The sequence below is a fragment of the Pogoniulus pusillus genome, chromosome 10 (assembly GCF_015220805.1).
Source record: "Pogoniulus pusillus isolate bPogPus1 chromosome 10, bPogPus1.pri, whole genome shotgun sequence".
Lineage (NCBI taxonomy): Eukaryota > Metazoa > Chordata > Aves > Piciformes > Lybiidae > Pogoniulus > Pogoniulus pusillus.
In genome coordinates, this window is record NC_087273.1 from 11,903,787 (window position 1) to 11,918,554 (window position 14,768).

At 42.9% G+C, this 14,768-nt stretch overlaps 1 protein-coding gene across 11 annotated transcripts in view; it reads left to right on the forward strand.

The window, feature by feature from the left end:
- The first annotated feature begins 8,337 nt into the window (after positions 1 to 8,337).
- Positions 8,338 to 14,768, forward strand: part of BLTP1 (bridge-like lipid transfer protein family member 1) — a 115,321-nt gene continuing 108,890 nt past the window's right edge. For all 11 annotated transcript variants that reach the window (XM_064149935.1, XM_064149924.1, XM_064149925.1 and 8 more), the window contains exon 1: positions 8,338 to 8,447. The gene's annotated coding sequence lies outside the window, so the exon portion shown is untranslated. The remainder of the gene's footprint in view (positions 8,448 to 14,768) is intronic.

The following is a 14,768-nucleotide window of genomic DNA, read 5'->3' on the forward strand; positions in this document are numbered from 1 at the left end:
TAACAGCATGCTACACCTACTTACTGTGTGCCAATTCACTCTTCTAGATAACCAGGAGTGCAAGGAATGGGGTCTCCAGTTTAAAAAAGAAACTTGGTAAATACTTCTCATTGTATGTCCAAAATAGGTTTTAGATTGCCTAGACAAAAGGCTTATGCAATTTGCCTATACATCTAGCACAAAAAGTCTTCTAATAATGTGTTTCAGTATAATGTACTTCTTTTGAGAGCAGGAATAACTAAGAGAAATTTAAGAACAAAAACTAAAGCAAACCTACCAGAACGACATTTAATACCAGCAGAACATGTAGTGTGTTGTTGATAAAGAGATGCTATAAAGCTGTAAGATGTGAATGCTGAGTGAATGGACATAACTGCTTCCATTGACCCCACAGACAACTATATACAGGGTTAAACACAATAAAATCCAGTATAAAACAATCAAGTTAGAAATAAAACGTGCAGAAGGAATCAAGATATAGCTCTCTAGTGGTCAATACTGCTGTTGCCTGTGGGACCTGTGGTGACACTGGGACCTCATCAGTGAGCAGGGAGGATGCCTGGGATCTTTAGGGGCTTCTAAATAGAAACCCAAAGCCAGGAGTAGGTTTTAAACAGGTTCAGGGAACAGATCATAGGAAAATACAACAGGCTAAAGGAAATCTGTGTGACTTTAATCACAGTGATAACTTCCTTAATAGCAACAATTTCCTTACTATTAAGTAAGGTATAATTCATACCCAAAAAAATCACAGAAAAGGAAGCAATAATGCAATTAAGTTTCACATATGCAAATCTAGAGGACAATGTAGAGGAGAGGTGAGAAAGGTGGGCTTAAGGTGTTAAGTGAAGATTTTGTGAAAAAACATGTGAAGGTGCAACATATGAACACTCAAATGTGTTTTAGTAATTGCCAAGATACACTGATGGGAGATTACAGGATCCCTGCCTGTTTGCTTGATTCTGTCTGTCATTTTCTGAAATTAAAAGCAGCAGTTTTTCATGGAAGTAGGATTTTCAGTGCTGTTTGAAACCATTTCTTATAGATGGATTTTAACAAGTTGTTGGTAAAAGCTTTTGGCTTCCACGAGCTAAACCCTGGGCTTGCTGAAGCTTTTGTTCATGTTACGCCATTTTATGCCTGTTTCCTCACAGGATAATCTGTGTGCAAGAGGTCTGCTGGATGACGTGCACAAGATCTTTCCTGTGCATTTGACTAAATGCACCTGCTAAAAACTGCAGATTTTATTATCAGTGCTAGTTTCCAAGCACCCTTGTTAATTACATTGGAAGGAAAACGCTCATACAAATGGCTGAAGACACTAAAATAGAAACGAACATGTTTTGTTAGCAATTCTCATATACCCTTCTGACTGCTGATCAAAATGAAAACTATACTGTTTGATTTGGAGGATCTATGACAACATATCCTTTATGGAGGGTAAATGATGTTTCCCTTTAGATTTTATTTAAGGATTTAATGAAGAATAGCTTGACCCTTCTGTGTTTTTACTATATTTGCATAAGACTGAGGTGTACAGAGCCAGATACCAATAAACTAGTGTCAGAGCAAGAAGGATTTGTAATGGTTTCTTCCAGTCAGGAGGAATCTGCTTGGGCATTAGCTTTAAGGTAAACCATAATATGGACAACTTTCATTAAAAGACCAACGACCTTCAGTAAATCTCCTTAGATAAGTATGTATTGGAAGCAAAAAAGACCCTGCAAGTACTGAAAGGTCAAGTATGGAATAGATGAATTCTGTAATTGATAACAAGTGACTTCCAGTTCTAGCAAATTATGTACTTAATATAAATTACTGATATTTCTTTGTTTTCTGAACTGAGTGTCTGTGACTTTTATCCTCAGATGAAAAGACAAAAAGAATTCAAGATTTTGCTGCTAAGCTAAAAGGATATGGGTGCATGTGACCCACTAGCTACTGGCTTATGTTGTAGTGTTTTTGCAGTGTCACAAGTATTTCGTATGAGTGTTTGTATTTATTTATGTCTAAGCTCAGTGTTTGTTTTTAATGTTATTTAGAATGAACTCTTATAGTAAACACAGATGTTATTCAGAGACAGCATAAACTAACCAGTACTTCCATTTATATACTCACAGCTCCAGCAACTTCAAAGCACTCACTAAACACAGCTGAAGCTGAATTTAGCTTCATCGTATAGAGAGTGGTAGTAACAATCTTCTCTTTACTTGTGATTGTTTGCTTAGAGATGAGAGAACAAGGGAAACATTTAAAATTAAGTTGGTGACTGAGCTGCTCCTGGTCAACTACATCTGGAGCCCAGCCTAAGGTGCAAGACACCCATGTCTGCACTCTGCAGCCTCTTGTGGCACTGAACATAGCACCAGGAAAGCATTTTCCCAACAATATCATTACAGAGCTCTTTGCAGGAAGATTGCCTGACAAGGACTTTTCAATCTGATAAAGACTTCGAAGGGGCTCTTTACTGATTCCTGTTTCATAAAGTGATGCTAGTGAATCAGCTTGTGACTGTGCTGGTGAATGATTCTGCTTATTCAGGCTGATGGTGAATGTGCGATCCTGCTTACTCCATTGTCAGGAGGGCTGTTGCAGGAGTCCAGTTGCTTCTGGGAATGCAGATGGGAAAAAGGATGAGAATAGGAGTGGCAGAAGGAAGTGAAGGCTCAAAGCTCTGCAATCACATCTGGTGTTGGGTCCTTGCCTGCTCTCACATTCATCAGGAAGAAGGTCCTGGATCATTTTGAAAGGATGTAGCTGAGACTGGCAGTCTGAGAGAGAAGCAAGATCCTTGTTGCTTAGAGCAGTTTAGTAAGAAGTCTCTGGCTTAACTGCAAGGACAAAATAATTATTGGTAAGGAAAGCTTTCTGCCATGTTACCAAAGAAGGATGTTAGGAAATATTTCCACACAGAGAGGGTTATCAAACACTGGAATGGTCTGCCCAGAGCAGTGGTGGAGTCACTGTCTCTAGAGGTGTTTAAGCAGCCTGTGGACCTGGCGCTCAGGTTTGGTGTTGACCCTTCAGTGCTGGGTTGAGGATTGAACTGGATGATCTTTGAGGTCTCTTCCAACTGGATGCATTCTGTGATTCTGCGAGGAGCACTGGTGTGGCCAAGCCTGATTCTTAGAGGAGTCATGCCATGAGCATCCAGGTAACTTCATCTGGAGTGGTGACTGCTCTATTCCCCTGGAAAATGCCAGGAGCACACAGCTGTCCCAAGAAGGTAAATGGTATAAATTTGAGAAATAAGTGCTCCCAGTCACATTTTTGCTTTTGTTAAATGGTGTTAAGTAAATTCTGGTGGCCTCAACATTAGCTTGACTTTGACCCTTGGCTGGCATCGACCAAAGACAAAACATGAGTTAAAAGACTTGGGAGCTTTTAGAACAATGTTCAGAGAAGTGTCTTTGAGTGCAAAACAGAGGAAGTATAAATAATTTAAAACAATGCTTTTACTCAACTACTCTTCTTTCCTTACAAAGAAACTCTTGAACTTGTAAGCATAAAAATAAACATTCAGTGGCAAATGGGAATTCCACCTGATGTAAAATAATTTAAAGTATAGAGGATAGGGTTACAATTTTCCTTAACTTGAAAGAGATACAATGAGACAACATATGTAAAATCTCTTCTCATGCTGATAACTAAAGACACAACATCATACAAAAAAGTAAGGATGAACTATTCTCTGTTATCTAGACTGAGAGAAAAATTTGGGCAAGCTTGAAAAGTTATACTCCAGAGGCAATGTTCAAGCGAAGGTTGTTCACACTGCATGCATGTCTGCTGCCATTAGAAGCTGCCTGTTTCCTCCTAAAAAGCAGAAGATGCCTCTGATGCACTACAGAGTGATCAGGATTGAAAGACCCCCCTGATACAGCTCCCTGGCCCAAAATGTAGATCTAGATTTGACTCAACACCTTTAAAGTATTGAGTCGTAGTGCAGTATAATGATCATCTCTTAATCTCAAGCCACCCTGAGAATAACTTGATGTGTCAGAATAGGCTACGGATCTGAATCATCTGATGGATTACAGAAGACAAAGGCAATTAATCAATGCCTTTCTCTTATCACCTTAACTCTTGGGTTTAATATGGATAACACATCTTGAAGCTTTGTGTATCCTCTTAGAACTAATTTCTACAACTAACTGTCAAGTGTCAAATACATTTTATTGTTTCGCACCAGTGTAGAGAAGAAAAATATTAAAGAAGCAATCCAGCGTCAATTACTTTTTGGGAATAAAATGAAGGGAAAACTCCATTAAGAAGAGAGAGAAGGAAAAGAAAGCAAGGAAAAAATGTCAGAGGCTAATTTGTGGACACTCCCCAAAAAGGTCATGGGAGGCAATGGAAGGAATGAAACTGGCGATGGAAATCGACAACACAGACAAACATCCCCAAAAATGTTATCTTCAAAACAGCAGCAGGCAATCAGGCTGGGGTGCTGTGAGAATCCACAAACCTCCTATCAGTGCAACCACCAGCTCCACACCCACACAACACCTCTGCCTCCAAGGAACAGAGGCTCACAGGCTCAGAAGCTCCAATTTAACACTGAGTGCCCACCTAAAAATTAAAAGCCTGGCACCTGAGCCTTCTATGGCTTCAAGCTGTGATGCAGCAACCTATGTGTGAGACTCTAGTTTGGTGAGAGCCTGCGAAGTTCAAATTTGTTTATACCAAGGCAGATGTTGCTGCTGACAAAATAACTCTTAGGTGTAAAACAAAAGTGGTCTGAAAGCTGAACATAAACAGATCTAATAAGGAAACAAATCTGTTGCTTCTCATGGCTAAAATTACTCTTTGTTCAGTTTTGGAAATAGTTTTTATTGCTGCACTAGGAAGGAAAGAAACCAAAGACATTTAGAACAGCCAGGCTGCTGGCTATCATAGAGCAAAGTGAAGCATGCTGCTGGATTGCTACAGATACACATCCTAATTTTTGATGCAAACACAGTGGCACATGGAACTTAAGCTGGCCTTTATTTTAAAATACTGCATTGAAGTAACTTGTATTCATGATTTTACCTGTTGAATAAGTAGACTCAAAGCTGCTGCATTTCCTCCCCACCACTACAATTGTGATAAGACACAGAACTTCAGCTAACAAGTTTTGCATTTTAATCCTGGTAAATGTAAATTTTGTATTACACTAAGAACAGAAAGCATTTCCCTCTCTGCCTTATTTTGGTTGTTCTAGGACACATTCTGCCCTGTAATTGATAGCGTTTAAAAATAAATCTAGTCCAGCTATTTCAAACACAAAAATATTTTTGAGAAGAAAGTGCATTTTTCTTTTACAGAGAAGGTAAATAATAGTGCCCTTTGTGAAACAAATAGGTTCAAAGTCATAGAGAGGTAAGAGAGGGGTAAATATTTTTCCTCACATTATCTCCACATTTCAATTTTGTAGCCAGCCTTGTATCACCATTAGAGGTTTTCTTTCCATCTCTTATACCAGACAAAGGCCCACCTTCTACCAGCTCTAGTGCTAGTTTTGAGGTAAAATACCTTCATGTGACATAGCTGCATGGTCCTCATCAAAGCCTGCAGGCACCATGTGGATAAAAACATTTGGAAGAGCCTCTTGAGACCCTGAGCATCAATCTCCTCAGAGCAGCAGGTCAGAGCATCACTGGAGTGCACAGCTTTAGCAACAGCAGGGAGTGAGGTGGAAAAGGGGACTTCACCAGAATTATTTAAACAATATTTTTCTTACTATGCTTAGTATGATGGGAATGTAATAAAAAACACCAAGGACAAACCTTGTTAGATAACACTTCCTTTGATGGCAGTTCATCTTTTGGGTAGAGGATGCCTGAAGCTGTTCTGAGCATGGAACTACTCAGCTAGGGTACAGCTGGGGAAAGGGTTCACCTCTGGATTGTGGCTTTGCAAGATTGCTATGCTGCTTGAGGAATAATCCCATCAGTGCCTTTCTGTGCCATATGAAGAGCTCTCACCAGATGCCATGGGGCACCCATGCTCTTGTGCAGCAGTGAGTGGGGATCATGCTCACTGTTTTCCAGTATGGCAGAAAGGAGCCAATATGGCATAGAAGGCAAGAACACGTGGCTGACAGAGAGGAGCCACAACCTCCCTGCCCAGCTAGGTTTGTTTCACTTTAGTTCTGATCAAGGAGTGCTGGTAAAGGGCCTTACAGATCAGATGCACATTTTGAGGGTGTCTGTGGCAAACCTTAAAAAAAAGAAACTTTGTAGAAATGTTTGTTTATAGTAATCATTTGATAATATGCAAACCTAAACAATGGCTACTGTAGAAGTGTTTGCAGTTACTTGCTGGAGTTCTGTGATACGTAATCTTATAAAGGCTCAGGCCTGCAGGGACTAAGGAAAGCAGGAAGGAGATAAAGGAGAAGCAGAGATATCCTGACATCAGCAATAAAGAAAGGTCTGCTGACCAGAGATGAAAAGGCCCTGTGAGGAAGTCTGTGTGGGGTGTTCATCACAGATAACAATCCCAAGACCACCAAGGTAGGTTGGAATTGGGACAGAAAATGGAAAAATATCTATGTTAATGAACTCCAATAAATAATTGTAATAACCCTACCTCTGACTATAAATATGCATGCTTTCATAACATAAATTGTGGCTTGTGGCAGCATGGGATGTGCAGAATTGATGGAGTGATCCTGCCTGCATCCAGAGCTGTAATAAAATATACCTACCTCATAACTCTGCCTGAGTTTTGGGGTTCATTTTGCAGGTCAGCTCAAGCAAATCCATGCATCCTGTAGGCAGGCCTGTCAGGCCAGTGAGAACAGGGTCCTGGCTTTGGGGCTGTTTCTCCTCTGAAGGATTAATTTTGCAGGTACAAAGCAGTCCAGACAGATTTCTGTTCTTGGTGTCCAAGGCTAGGTACTCTGCCCTGCTACCACGAGAGCCCTTAGTGACACAGCATGTCACAGCCTCTGGAGGCCTTGATGGCTTTAAGGCAACGCGAAGCTCAGCATCCATCTTGACAGCACACAAGCACCAGGTAGGAAGAGCTACACAAGTGCACTCAGTTACCATTTTGGTTTCCTGCAATACACCACTGAAATCTGTAGGATGCACGCCTGGGTGATTTAAAGAAGTTCATCACATTTTACGGCATCTGCTGGTCAACTCATGGCTTGCATGTGTTCAAAACTATCTTGACAATCAGCTTCTATCTGCCTATCTTCTGGCGGACAGTTTTGCCCACTTGCTTTGGTGGAACCAAACAAAGGACAGATAAACGAACGGGCAGAATACAGATTTCTCCATCCATTTGATAAATAAAGCATTTCAGCACCTCCTAATACAGAAATTATTAAACTGGAGTGCAGTGTGGGCTGTGGGCTGACAGGTGCCTGGTCCCTCAGCTGTAGAGCCTGTGCTGACTGATGGGAGGCTGACCAGGTGGCCAAGGCTGGCAGCGCTGCTCCTTATGCGACACTTAAAATATGAATCACAGAATCATAGAATCAACCAGGATGGAAGAGACCTCCAAGATCATCCAGTCCAACCTAGCACTCAGCCCTATCCAGTCAACGAGACCACGGCACCGAGTGCCTCATCCAGGCTTTGCTTGAAGACCTCCAGGGACGGTGCCTCCACCACCTCCCTGGGCAGCCCATTCCAATGGCAAATCACTCTCTCAGCCAAGAACTTCCTCCTAACATCCAGCCTATACTTTCACCGGCACAACTTGAGACTGTGTCCCCTTGTTCTACTGCTGGTTGCCTGGGAGAAGAGGCCAACCCCCACCTGGCTACAACCTCCCTTCAGGTAGTTGTAGACAGCAATGAGGTCCCCCCTGAGCGTCCTCTTCTTCAGGCTAAACAGGCCCGGCTTCCTCAGCTTCTCCTCATAGGGTTTGTGTTCCAGGCCCCTCACCAGCTTTGTTGCCCTTCTCTGGACACGTTCCAGCACCTCAACATCTCTCTTGAATTGACAACAATGCGTCTGCTGCAGGATTCATCACGAAATCTAAACTCAGAAGCCTTCTGAAAACTAGCAAGGAACCTCACGACGCCGCGGCCCACCCTCTGCGCCGCCGCCCGCGCATGCGCAGCGCCCGCTCCCCGGCGGAGCAGCGCAGGCGCTCCCAGCCGCCCGCGCGCGCCCGCACGCACCTCCGCACACACACACTGTACACACACACACCGCCCCCCCCTCACACACACACACACACGCACACCTGGCACCGCCTCTTGCGATTGGTGGCGGGCGCCGCTCTTCCCGCCCCCTCGGGGAACCACCACCCTTGCCATTGGCCCCGCGGGCCGGCGACGCTTCGCAGTTGGCTCCGGCGGCGCTGGCGGCTGGCGGCGCTGTGGGCGGGGCGGCCCGGCCCGGCCCGGCGTTCGCCGTGAGGTGCGGGAGGGCTCCGGCCGCCGCCGCAGCTGCTACCGCTACTTCCGGGTCCGTGGTGAAACTGCGGCGGAGTGCGATGGCGTAAGTGCGGGCGGGACGGCGGATGGGGGCTGCTTGCGGCGGGCAGAGTGGGGGCAATGTTCTCCGTTCCCACCAGACTGGGCCGGTGTGAGGCCGTCGCTGCGAGCTGAAAGCGGTGCACAGGGGTCGGCCCCGCCGCTATCCCCGAGTCTGGCGGCCTCCGTGAAAGAAAAAGCGTATGCTTGAGCGTGGGGTGGCACTGAGGGGCGTCAGTCGTTCTCACTCCGGTGCCGTGTCGGGCGCCGGCTAGGGCCTCCGCCGTGCCGGGGGCTGGGGAGGGCGCCACGCCTCTTACGCGCCCACCGGTGCTGAGGAGACGATCTCCGTGTGTTGTCACCTACGCCCACCCGGGCGTTGTGTTACCGGAGCTGGTGTTTGTCGGTTCTACCGCCGGCCCCGGCTGCTTTTAGAGACAGTAATGCCAGAGAAAGCCCCTCCGGCTTCACGGGTTGCTGTTTTTTTCCTTTGCGAATGCTTTTCGTAGGCTAACGGCGTGCAGAAAGTGGTAAGGTCAGAGGACGGGACTTCAGGTCCTTCCAGTTTGGTTTGAACTGCGAGGAAAGTTTTCCTTTCCCTGGCAGGTGAAAGGCGATCTTGGCCGGTGCCCGTGATCCTTGGAGGGTTTCACGCACACACTGATTTAACACGGAATTCACCTGCCTTGTGATGTGTCGGAAGCTGTAATGATACTGTGCTCGCACTTCACATTGTCGATAAAAAATCCGATGTGATTTGTCAGTGTAGCATGCTATAGCATGTTAATATGGTGGAGGTGTACTTTACATAAAGATCGGTGTATAGCCAATATCCCCATCACATTCCTCTTCATGTATCTCCCACTTTAAAACACATCTCCATAGCAACATTCACTAAACTTTGCGAAAGCTCCCAAAGCTGGTAGTTTACTGCAGCAGATTTATCCACCTATATAATTTTATCAATTTTAATGTACAAAAAGACCACAACTGTTGCCATGGGACTTGTTCTTTCTGTAATTTAGATAGGTAATTCTGTTTTTCTGGCTTATTTTTTATTGTAGCTGTGCAGGTCTGTTCCAGATTTTATGTGTAGAAGTATAATGAGCAGATAAACAAGTGGGTCAGAAATTTTGGCAACTAAGAAGAGAAGATGGAGTGTAGGGAGCGGGGAGAATAGTACTCTTGTTTGTTAAAGAATGTTACTACATTATTTAAACAATCATTGGTAAAAAACATTTAAGACGAGATCAAGCAGTTGGCTCTAAACAGATGTCGAGAGATGTTTGCTTAGGATCATGGCTTGAGCTGGCAGGATTTGGCAGTGCTCATGCATGAGTAGATTTTTGATCATGGTGAATTGTCTTGGGTTGGTTGGGAATGACCTCTCATCCTCATGTGAGACATACTGAAGTAACTCACCCCTTTTGGATATGCTGCTAGAAAACTCTGACATGTGAAAAATGCATCAGCTGCTCTGTGGAAATTGTCCTTTCACATAGTTTTGTTCTGTGGGAAATAGACAAGAGTTTACTTTGTTAGCAGCCTTCAGAATTATCTTGTGTTTACAGTGGTGTGGAGATGTGCTGCCTTCTCCTTGTAGGTTCTTATCTTCCTATATAACTTCTAATAGCACTTGTTGCTGCACCAGAATCTTTGGGTTGACTGCAGGCAGACTCTAATGTTTTCTGTAGCTCACCTAAGGGTGGTGGCATATGTACCCAGAAGACTTGATTTCTGGTTTGACTTATGGCAGGTTTCCCCCATTCCCCAGTTTCTGGTAGTGTGTCAGAGGACAAATTTTGAGGAAGTGCTTCTGTAAAAAACCAACTGTATGTAGAAGATTTACCTTGATCAAGTATTTCAAACATAAAATGCTGTACTTTGAATGGGGAAAAAAATAGAGAGAAAAACCAAAGTTGTTGCCTTGTTTTTTGAGACCAGACCCAAAAAAGAATGTGTTTTTGTCCTAAGTTGTTATTTATCTCTACTGTTAAGAGCCTTTAGGTTCTGATGTTTGTGGTGCGTGGGTTTTTTTTTCCACTTCTGTGTCATTTGTTGGTTTTTTTTTTTCTGCATTATCAAAAGCTGGCAATATAAGCAGGAAAGCAACCCTCTTCTCTGAAGAAATCTGGGAGGCAAATTAAAATTAAATGAAAAATCATCCAAAGTTCAGTATAACATTCTTAGGCTAGCAGCTGGGAACTGCATGTTGGTTGCTGTGGTGGGAGTTGTCTTTGGTTTCTTTTGTGTTAAAACTCATGTGCTGTACTACTGAAAGTAAATAAATATCATTCCTGCTATTTTGGACGCAGAATCAGTAGATTTCTGTTGCAGATGATTTTTGATTTTCACTTCTTTTGGACAGTGGTACTTATCTAAACAACTCAGGCTATTTTCCCCACTATTTGCTTCTTGTTGCTCTCAGAAGAGTGTTGAAATTTCACTATTATTTTCAGTTTTGAGGTTTTTTGACTGTAGCTGCTTTCCTGATGATTCCTGTTTCTCTATTGAGTAAAGTAAGTCTCAGCAGGCAGGCTACTGTAAGAATGATTTTTATCTTCTAATTTACAGTTCCTTTTGAATATACATAAGTTTTGATTTAATTATTTTTTAAATATATCTGTTATTTACTCATGTAAGCTACTGTAGTGCAAATGATGTTTAACCAGGGCAGTTCACACACCAGTTTAGCTAGGTGTGACTCTCTTCTTTGCTCAGTTTTCAGTCAAGCTGTTTCTGTTGGAGATTGTGGCAATATTTCATAGGTGTAATTAATGCAGAAGTTTAGGTTTTTGTACAGTTTACTGATATTGTTACTTAAAGTGCTAGCAGAGGGAGGAAGAAAATAAGCCTGAATTTAATTTTATTTTTCCATTAAAAACTGCTGCTCTTTAATTTGGGATAAGGTAGAAAGCCACTGGAACATGTCAGATGGCAGAATTGCTTTGTGGGTGCTGTCACTTGACTTACTTTTTGTGTGCATGTGTTTGCTGAGAACTGCTTTCTTTCTCTTCCTTCCTCTTTCTCTCGATTGTTGATTAAAGAACAGCTAAGCTTCCTAAGCTGTGTTGGGATGAGTTTGAAGCTTTTGGACCTAGCTAGAGTGTTTTGGGAAAGATGCCAAGGTTGGCAGCTTTTTGTTTTGTGAAATGTGCCTAATGTGCGTCTGGGTGCTGACAGTGTCATGATATCTGCAGAGGAAAATTCATTTGAGTTGTGTTTACATTAGTGAGACTGCTTTCTAATAGTATTTAAAGCTCTGATTTTGTGGTAGCTGTTGCCAGAGACCTCTTGAGAGAAAGTGATGGAATGGTTAGGATGCAGAAATGCTATTTCTTTCCTTTTCTCTATCGAGCAACTGTGGGTATGCTCCACTACCTGAGCTGTGGAGCATCCAGGCATAATACTGTTAATTTATTTAGACTAGGAGTATTTATCTCCTTTTGTTTACAGTGGAGTTACATGTTGCCATTCTGAGGTTACTTAAATCCCAGTTAACCTGTAATAGCATCAGTTATATCTTCAGTGAACACTTAATTTATGTGAAGATCTGAGGAATGTTTGCCAAATTTGATCACTTGTTTTTCTCCACACTGAGTTCTGGTGATAAAATGGGGCTTGGTATAACCCAGTATTTCCCTATCTGCTTCATAGCTCTGTAACAAAGTTTTTTTTTCCTCAGCATTATGAAATTCTGGGTAGTTTTCCCACCTTTGGTTACTGGTTTTCTTCATCTGTTACTACAAAGTGTGCCAGGAAAGTGTGCCAGTAGGTTGAGAGAGGTTCTCTTGCCTCTCTACTCTGCCGTGGTGAGACCACATTTGGAGTACTGTGTTTAGTTCTGGACACCCCAGTTCAAGAGGGACATAGAACTGCTTGAGAGAGTCCAGTGCAGAGCCACGAAAATGATAAAGGGAATGGGAACATATCTCTTATGAGCAGAGAATGAGGGAGCTGGAGCTCTTTAGCTTGGCAAGGAGGAGGCTGAGAGGTGACCTCATCAATGTTTATAAATATGTAAAGGGTGAGTGCCAGAAGGATGGAGCCAGGCCCTGCTGAGTGATGCCTGATGATAGGGCGAGGGGCAGTGGGTGGAAGTTTAGGCATAGGAAGTTTCATTTAAACATGAGGAGGACTTTTTTTCCCTGGGAGAGTGACAGAATATTGGAACAGGTTGCCCAGGGGAATTGTGGAGTCTCCCTCTCTGGACATATTTAAGACCCACCTGGACGCGTTCCTCTGTGATCTGGTACAGGTGATCCTGGGCTAGACTAGATGATCTTCTGCGGTCCCTTCCAGCCCCTGACATTCTATGATTCTATGAAAAGTGTGTTAAAGGATGTAATAAACAGGCATTTCTTTCTCTCTCCTTTCCTTCTACAGTCCTGTAACTGTATTACCTAAAGCTCTCTGGCACTGAATAAAATGTGTACCCTTCATCCTCAGTTATAGGTACAGGGCAGACCTTTTGCGGGTGGGTTGTTAGCTCCCTGGGCTCCCGCGTTCTCAGCCAAGCAACTGTACTCTGGTGACTGAGAGTCTGGTGACCTGGCTTCTGGTTTTTTTTTTTTCCCCCTGTCAGCTCTTTAATATATGCATGCTTTCTCTAAATTTTTAATGACTTTGTTCAAGCAGAGGTTTGTTCTCTGTGTTAAGTGTTAATGTGCCAGGCTGAGGTTAAAACTAATTTACCTCTTTGATGGTGTTAAGGTGTGTTTCTAAAGATTCGAAGCAGCTACTTTACAGTATTTGGCTTTTTAGGGATATATTTGCTGTGAAAGAAGTCTGAGTGTGTGTTTCTGCTCTAAAGAAAGCCCGTTTGACCAGGAGAAGCAAAGCTACAGCAATATCAAACCCACACATCTTTGAGCCAGTCCACTGTCTGCTTTCAACACTCTAACACTCTAAACATGCACAACCTGAAAAGCAGGCCCCAAGTGTTTTGGTTTGGGCATCATAAATAAATCTTTCCTTGCTTCAGGTATCTCATTTGCAGAAAGAAGACTACATAATGCCTTAAAGGGCAGCTGTGAAAATAAATACAAATACTTGGGTTCTGTCACTTCAGTAACAGATTCCAGAATCTTCCATGCTTCTCCCAGGAGAAAGCTCATGTATTTTCTGTGTGTCAACATTGTATTTGGTAAATGAAAGACACAAGTAACAGACTGAATATAATAAAGATGTGCTTAAAAAAAACACCAAACAGTAAACCCCCAACCAGCCACAATCAAAAACCTGACTCCAAAACAACAAAAAAACCCAACCCACCACAACAAAACAAAACCCTGCCCCAAACCCAAAAAACTCCGCAGCCCAAAGAAATCCAAGCCCACAACCAAACAAAAAAGCGAGGGGGGGAGGCAAATAAACCAAAATACTTTTTATGGTTTTGGTTTCTAGCATGTTAACTGAGCTTTTCACTGCAAATCAGAGACCCTGAAAAAATGCTATTAAGTTCAGAGAGGTAAACATGAAGTCCTGGGTTTCTTTTTCATTAACAGGCTGATAGGAGTCAGTTTCCCAGCAAACTTAAGTCTCATCCTTTCAAAGCTGTCTGGTAATATTTGGCAAATACACTGTTGCTTCAGATGGCTACAGTAGCACTAGGAGTGTAAATTACAGGCTCATCAGTCTAAGGGTCAGTGTTCCTGGAGAGTGCAGAAGTTAATGTTTTGTCGGATTGCAAATTTGCCCATAGGAGTAAGTGGAACAGAGTGGATGAGTGCAGGCGGACTCAGTATGTAGGGCATGGAAGGTAACAGCAGATAGGTATAGAGCTGTCAACAGAAACAGGTGCAGGTTAACTGAAAATAGCAAATATCTGCCCTGAAAAAACTGCATCTCTTCCTTGTAACAATCCCCATGATCCAGGTCCTGCCTCTTCATCTTCCATGTCATGTAAATGCACAAGGGCATTATAAACAGCATGTACTACTTAAATCTTTGCCCACATCCCCTATTACTCTAATTCATATGGCCAAAATTGCTTCATAAGATAAGTAGATTAGTCACTTGCTTCCTCCGAGAGGCATACTGAGAACTCACTTTGAGTGCAGCTGTTGCTGCTGCCTGTTTCTGAGTGGTTGCACTTTTATTTTCATCATCCTCTTCCTCAGGTGACCTGATCAAGGGTAAAGGGTACCCTGACAGAATACATAATCAGTGTCCAGGACTTTGAAGTATCAGCAGTGAAGCTCCAAACTGATTGATGAGTTTATTTGCAAGTAACAAATCTATCCCCAAAAACTTCCAAGGATATCCAATTTGTGGTTATGGATAGCAGTGACAAGAAATGATGAATGCTGTTGTAACTGAGACCTATGACTTAGTCTCTCTGTTG